Source organism: Triticum aestivum, chromosome 2B (genome assembly GCF_018294505.1).
Source record: "Triticum aestivum cultivar Chinese Spring chromosome 2B, IWGSC CS RefSeq v2.1, whole genome shotgun sequence".
Classification (NCBI taxonomy): Eukaryota; Viridiplantae; Streptophyta; class Magnoliopsida; order Poales; family Poaceae; genus Triticum; species Triticum aestivum.
In genome coordinates, this window is record NC_057798.1 from 551,802,667 (window position 1) to 551,810,482 (window position 7,816).

The window sequence follows — 7,816 nt, forward strand, 5'->3', positions numbered from 1 at the left end:
GCCCTCCCCTCACGCTCGTCGCCGCCGACCGCCTCACCGCGTCGCCCTTGTCACCGACCCCTCCACCGACGGACCCCCCCTCGAGCATCGTCGCACCCGAGGACATTGCGCCGCCCCGACGCCACTGGAGTCGCCTTCGCCTCGCAGCCCCGACGCCTCCCCGAGCTGGCTTTAGCACAACTTCAGGGCCCCGGTGAGGCCCCGTCCACCCCTCCTCCGCTTCCGCTCTGTCCCGGGCCGCACCACCGTAGCTCACTGGCCGTCCTCGCCTCGCCCGCGCCTAACCCTGACCGCGTCCGCTCCATTCCCGCTCGTCGCTCGCCCGCGTGCGAGGTCCTGCCTCGCCGGCACTGCCCTGGCCTCGCCGACCCACGCGCCCGCCGCCCCCTCTCGCTCGTGCGCACCACCGCACCCTCCCGCTTCGCCGAGGCCTCCCTCTGACGCGCACAGCTCAGCTCCATGAGCCCGTTGCCTTGGCCTCACCCTACCTCGCTCCGACACCGCCCGGTGCTCCTCCCGGCCCTTCTGCTACGACCACTAGCGATTGGCCTCGCCGCATCCGCGGCCCCTCGCTGGCCGTCGGCGCCTCGCCGCTGCCGCGCCCAACTCCGGCGCCCCGCCGTGCCTTGGCAGCTGTTGCCAGGCTCACCCGGGTTCGCCCTGTCGGGCGCGCCCGCACCCGCTACCGCCCGAACTGCTATGGCCCCTCTGGGCCACAGACACATGGGGCCCGCCCCTGGAACGTTAAAAAAAGAATAAGAAATAAATTAATTAATTAACTTAATTAATCCTGTTTAGTTAACCTATTTAACTATTGTTAATTATTTAAATAGTAATTAGATTAGTTAAACCCTAATTAGAATAAAAAGAGTATGACATGCGGGACCCACGCGTCAGTATGACCAGTCAACACCTCTGTTGATTGCTGACGTCATGCTGACATCATGATGACGTCAGCAAACACTATTGTGGATAATGCTGGATTAAATCAATTAAATAATTTATAAATTGAATTAAATCTTCAAAAATTAATATAAAATAAACCGTAACTCGGATGAAAATGTTTTGTACACGAAAGTTGCTCCGAACGACGAGACAAATCCGAATACGCAGCCCGTTCGTCCGCCACACACCCCTAGCATTCCGAACACGCAACTTTCCCCCTCTAGTACCTCTGCCCGAGAACGCGGAACCCCGGGGATACTTTCCCGGATGTCCCCCCTTCACCGGTATCACCTACTACCGCGTTAGGGCACACCGAACACCGCGTATTGCCTTGTTACGCTTTGTGATGCTTTGATTGCTCTATTATTTATTATGTTCCCCCTCCATTACTTCTTTCCGGTAGAACCCGAGACTGTTGGCGCCCCCAGTTCGACTATGGAGTTGACGACCCCTCGTTCTTGCCAGAGCAACCAGGCAAGCCCCCCTTTGATCACCAGATATCGCATATTCTACTCTCTACTGCTTGCATTAGAGTAGTGTAGCATGTTACTGTTTCAATTAATCCTATTCTGATGCATAGCCTGTCATTGTTGCTACAGTCATTGATACCTTACCTGCAATCCTAAATGCTTAGTATAGGATGCTAGTTTATCATCATTGGCCCTACATTCTTGTCAGTCTGCCTTGCTATACTATTGGGCCATGATCACTCGGGAGGTGATCACGGGTATATACTATACATATATACATACTATACGGATGGTGACTAAAGTCGGGTCAACTCGTTGAGTACCCGCAAGTGATTCTGATGTGGGGGCTGGAAGGACAGGTGGCTCCATCCCGGTAGAGGTGGGCCTGGGTTCCCGACGGCCCCAACTGTTACTTTGTGGCAGAGCGACAGGGCAGGTTGAGACCACCTAGGCGAGAGGTGGGCCTGGCCCTGGTCGGTGTCCGCGGTTACATCAATTAACACGCTTAACGAGATCTTGGTATTTGATCTGAGTCTGGCCACTGGCCTATACGCACTAACCAACTACGCGGGAACAGTTATGGGCACTCGACGTCGTGGTATCAGCCGAAGCCTTCTTGACGTGAGCGACGGAGCGGCGCACGCCGGATTGGATTGGAATGCCTACTCTTGTATAAGGGAGGCTAGGTCTGCTTCCGGACGCCCTTGCAACGTGCAGGTGTGCAATGGGCGATGGGCCCAAACCCCTGTGCGCATAGGATTTAGACCGGCGTGTTGACCTCTCTGTTGTGCCTAGGTGGGGCTGCGGCGTGTTGATCTTCCGAGGCCGGGCATGACCCAGGAAAGTGTGTCCGGCCAAATGGGATCGAGCGTGATGGGTTATGTGGTGCACCCCTGCAGGGAAGTTTATCTATTCGAATAGCCGTGTCCCCCGGTAAAAGGACGACCCGGAGTTGTACCTTGACCTTATGACAACTAGAACCGGATACTTAATAAAACACACCCAGACAAGTTCCACAGATAACCCGGTGATCGCTTTTCCACAGGGCGACGAGGGGAGGATCGCCGGGTAGGATTATGCTATGCGATGCTACTTGGAGGACTTCAATCTGCTCTCTTCTACATGCTGTAAGATGGAGGCTGCCAGAAGCGTAGTCTTCGATAGGACTAGCTATCCCCCTCTTATTCTGGCATTCTGCAGTTCAGTCCACTCATATTGCCTCCTTACACATATACCCATGCATATGTAGTGTAGCTCCTTGCTTGCGAGTACTTTGGATGAGTACTCACGGTTGCTTTTCTCCCTCTTTCCCCCTTTTCCCTTCTACCTGGTTGTCGCAACAAGATGCTGGAGCCCTGGAGCCAGACGCCACCATTAACGACGACTCCTACTACACTGGAGGTGCCTACTACTACGTGTAGGCTGCTGACGACGACGAGGAGTAGTTTAGGAGGATCCCAGGCAGGAGGCATGTGCCTCTTTCGATCTGTATCCCAGTTTGTGCTAGCCATCTTATGGCACTTGTTTAACTTATGTCTGTACTCAGATATTGTTGCTTCCGCTGACTCGTTTATGTACGAGCACTTGTATTCGAGCCCTCGAGGCCCATGGCTTGTAATATGATGCTTGTATGACTTATTTTACTTTTAGAGTTGTGTTGTGATATCTTCTCGTGAGTCCCTGATCTTGATCGTACACATTTGCGTGCATGATTAGTGTACGATTGAATCGGGGGCGTCACAAGTTGGTATCAGAGCCGACTGCCTGTAGGAATCCCCCTTCCACACTCCTTGGCCGAAGTCGAGTCTAGACATTGCAAAACTATTTTACTAACATGGCTGTGCGGCCCATGGGCCCACGTCGCCATTTGGGTGGTATTAGGATCTTTTATTCCTCAACCTATACTCCGGGACTCTGTCATCTCTTCTATTCGGGTTAAATGATTTTTGCTAATTCTGACACTAGGTTCTCGTAACTACTTCTCCCGGAGAGCCCCTCACTCCAGATGATTGCTTGGTGCACCGAAGGATTCCAAAGATACCCTTTGATGTTCTCTCAAGACTTTGTGCCTGTTGCTTTTGCAATTCCCTACCACCGAAATATCCCTATGGATAAATACATACACATGTCGTTCTTACTTTTATCCCCAGTTGATCTTGCTCTCTATTGATATGAGAATACCTTGTGTCTACTTCTTTGCAGTTCTTTACCACATGAATACCCCTGCAAATAATTACTCGCACTTATCGAGTATCGATCCATCCCCAGTTGTTCATATGTTTCATATGATACTTTGAAATTCTATCCGATCATTCGAGATTCCTCTTTAAAACTATTGCTCTACATATACTTGTCTGCTTGCACTATGGTTGCTTTCCCATAGGTCTAGCAACATTCATTAGTCTCCTTTGACATCGTCATTTTGATCCTATTGATTCAACATGAGTGCGAATGCACACAATCACCGGTTGATTCTTTTAAAATTACCTTTTCGGCTGAGATGTCATTTTGAACATGATATGTTTATCGACCAATCAAATTGTCGACGATTGTACCCCTAAGTCTATTCAGCTTAACCCTCCTTAATCAGAGCGTTGCTTCTGATCCCTTGAATCAGAAATCATGATTCTTTACATTGAACTTTGAATTAGTCAGTTGCTTCTATAATCCAATGCCTTCGCATTGTTTCTTCCTCTGCTTGTGTACCGATACTCACATCAGCTCCGCTATGGACCATTGGATCCTTTGTTGTAATATCATCCGACAATGTCCTTCATATACAAAAACCTCGAGAAGATCTTTCCCTGATACATAATGCATTCGGTAAATTGTATCCTCTACTTTTGTCAACCATGCTCTACTTTTGAGCTTGTGTTATTTACTCCTGAAGTTTGTTGTATATGTACCTAAGAGACCCTGGTGGGTTGAACCTATGCCTTTTCTAATCTGTGTGAACCCGGAAACTACTACAGGTCATACTCTACTGTGGTTATGTCAGATAAAATTTCAACACAACTTCGTTGAAGGCGAGAAGTGAATGAAAGGTTATGCATTAGAGAAGTGGGAGTCGACCTTGAACTTTGTGTTCATGCCCATGGAAACGATGTAGATCGTATCATTAAAGCTTCTCTTCAAATAAATATTTCCTTGGTATAAGTTTATCTTATATCTGGGATCTGGCATTTTGCAATCGTTGTTTCGGCCATGTTCTCCTTTTAAATACCATTTCTCGGACAAGTTGGAGTACTTGTTTTCTGCAGATCATTGCACCTGTCCAACAATTACTTTGATATACCTTCGAGTAATACCTCCCGGTATCTCGAGGATATCAACCCATTTCATGACATCTTATGAATTTCTGATGAAGTAGTACCTTTCACCGTCATGGTCACTCCACGGGTTCTGGGTTGTCGTCAACCGAGAACACCGACTTGTGAATCAAATCAACACTGTGATTCAGTACTTCCAGTACCTCGTTGTTGAGAAGTTTAATACTCCATCACGTCATTTCCGATGCCTGATCGGCTACATCATTATCATGCTAAATTTTAACTATGCTACCTGGTCCTACCCGGAGCACAATTTTTGACGATGAGCTAAGCTTACGTCGACTTTCCTCGTCATATCTTTTTGCCTTGAACAACAAGATGGATTCCAAGTTTGTTATGTACTCATGGTTCCAATAACTTTTTGCTTCATCATTCGTTTGACTTGATGTCATTGTCGATCAATTACATCTTCGTGTAACCTCTCGACAAATGTGTCGTGATCATCATCAACCTTATGAGCTCTTCCAGGATATCAATCGGATTCATGATGAGAAATACCATCCTTGCCTCGATGATTTGTGTTATCATCAACCACTGTACTGCCTTCCCTCCAACACAAACTTGTTCGTGTTTTGTGTTATACCTTGAGTTCCTTGCTATCCAGTAGTTGATCTTCTTTACCTTGGAGCATTACCATCTCTTATGTCATTAATGTTGTGAGAATTTCACCACCTCTTAAGAATTCTTGATACAGGTGATACTTCTCACCATCACCATTCTTCTTGGTCCTCATGTTGATTCCAACCGGGGTACCAACAAGTGAATGGTGCAGTTTGGATTCTGCCCTTCTAGCAACCCTATTGCTTTGATGTTAATGGTCGGCCGTTCATTCTTGGACTATTGATTATTGAATCACCATTCTGACGTTGGTCGTGCAACCCAACCATATTTTGGGTGCACCTTTCAACCAATGTTTAATTGTGTATGTTTTCCTCGAGCATACTTCATTATATCATTTGAATTGACAAGTGTCATCTTCTTGTTCACCTTATTGTGGAAATCCATCCGTTTGGAACTCTCGATGAATTGTCGCTGAGCCCATCAGCCACCTCCTCATCACCTCCTTGGTTTAATGATGAACTATTGTTTCAGGAACCCGCTCCCATAGTTCATTTCCCAAAAATCTTGCAATGTCATTTCATCGATTTGCATGACACCTTTTCTTCTCGGACATCCTGAGTCTGAGGTATCATGACACCAATCAGTTCTAAATCTCGGCTAGATATGATGGTTGGGACAACTTTCCAAGAGTTATGATGTTGGTCCTTTGATGACCCGGTAACATGATGTCATGCCTAGCACCCCCCCCTGCTGGAGGACCTACCATTATGATTTCTTTTGCAAGATAACCATTCTTCCTAGAGGAAATTGTAAGACATATTTTATAAGTTGCTCCTGATGGATCATTTGTGTATCCAGAGTCTGGCCCTTGATTGAAACCCCATATCATTGCTACCTGGAAGCATGGCTATGATAATCCGTTCTTCAACAAGAACATTGGAGGCGCGATGCTAAATGTTTCTTGGTCAGCTATCCAAACACCGTTGTATGGGTAACATCTTGATTAATCCTTGCCTCTTTATCTGAATGGTTGGGTACTTGCTCTCCTACCCTATATGCCATGTTCTGCTTGTCCATGGGAAGGATATGCTCCTAATAATTGTGTGTGATCATAATTTTCCTTCCCATTGTTCTGTTTAATCTGATAATCGTGTTTTCCTTTCCATTCTTTTGTTTAACCTTTCTTGTAATCTGAGTTAGCTGAGCAGAGATAATTCCCTGCTTAGGTAAGCACCTTTTTGTACCACTCTGTCGGTAAGACCCTGTTACTATTGTTGATGACATTCCGGTAACCACCGATGGGTGAGAACTTTGCCAATTGGTTCGCCTCGTTCAATGAGCGGAAAAATGGTTCTCTTCGTCCCTCGCCCTTGGTACCGAAGTTGTTGCTGACATATCTGATAGTCTCTTCTCTGACGTGCCTTGCTATCATGACCATGCAAGCTGTCAACGCCTTTCTACTTTTAACCTACATGGTGGGACCATAACCCACAGTTCCACAGGATCGAAACCTGACTCTCCTGTACACCCCCATGTTCCCAAGGTTGTTCCTTGTGCATGGCCTCGTATGTAATTCACGAGCCACCTTCTGAGAGATCATCAATTCTTGTATCAGTCATAATACTTATTCCCGTTGCTTTGAACCTCCTTTCACGCCCTGTTCTAGGCATCAAATGATTTCCAGCTCCTTACTTTGTTCTCGATGTTTTCTTAAGTTCTATTCGAGAGTTACATCCGCCACCTTCCCCAATGTTATCGACCAGATAGTCGACCTTGCAGAGGCCTGTTCTCCTGGAATTTTTTCTCTCTCTCTCTCTCTTTTCCTTCGTAAGTACGATGGAGTTCCCGAAGAAAGGATGACGACTTGATCATGGTGACTTGAAGCAGAGAAATGAAGACATCAACGAAAGGGATCAACCTCTTCGAAAGGGCAACCAAGACCGAGAAGACTTGTTAGGTTTCTCGCTACCATCACTTCCCCCCCTTACTCCACCGCTTAAATCTCGGGACGAGATTTCTTGTAGTGGAGGAGAATTGTGATGCCCGAATAATTAGGCTACAGTAATTCCACGTTAATGATGCCACGTCACCTCGGTTACTGTTGTGGAACTCGCGTTAGTTCAAAACCGATTCGAATTCCAATTTAAAATAAAGGCAAAACAAGAAAAAATTTCAAATATTAAAACTAAAATGTTCTGGATGTGACACATAATCCCTAGTAATGTTGGTGGAGAAACCACATTTTTATTAAATAATTCAATGCACTAATGTAATTAAAACAGTAGCTAAAACATTTAATTAAATGCCTTTTATAAATTATAAAATATTTAAACATTTTATTTAGGGGCCAAACTTTTAAGGCAGTGAGTTATTTAGAGACATTAATTTAGGAACTATTGTCCTATTTTACAACACTAAAGAAACTAAAAGTAAAACAGAAAAGAATAAAATAAAATAGGAAAAGGAAAAGAAAAACAAACAAAAAAATTAAAAGGAGAAGAACCACCCCCC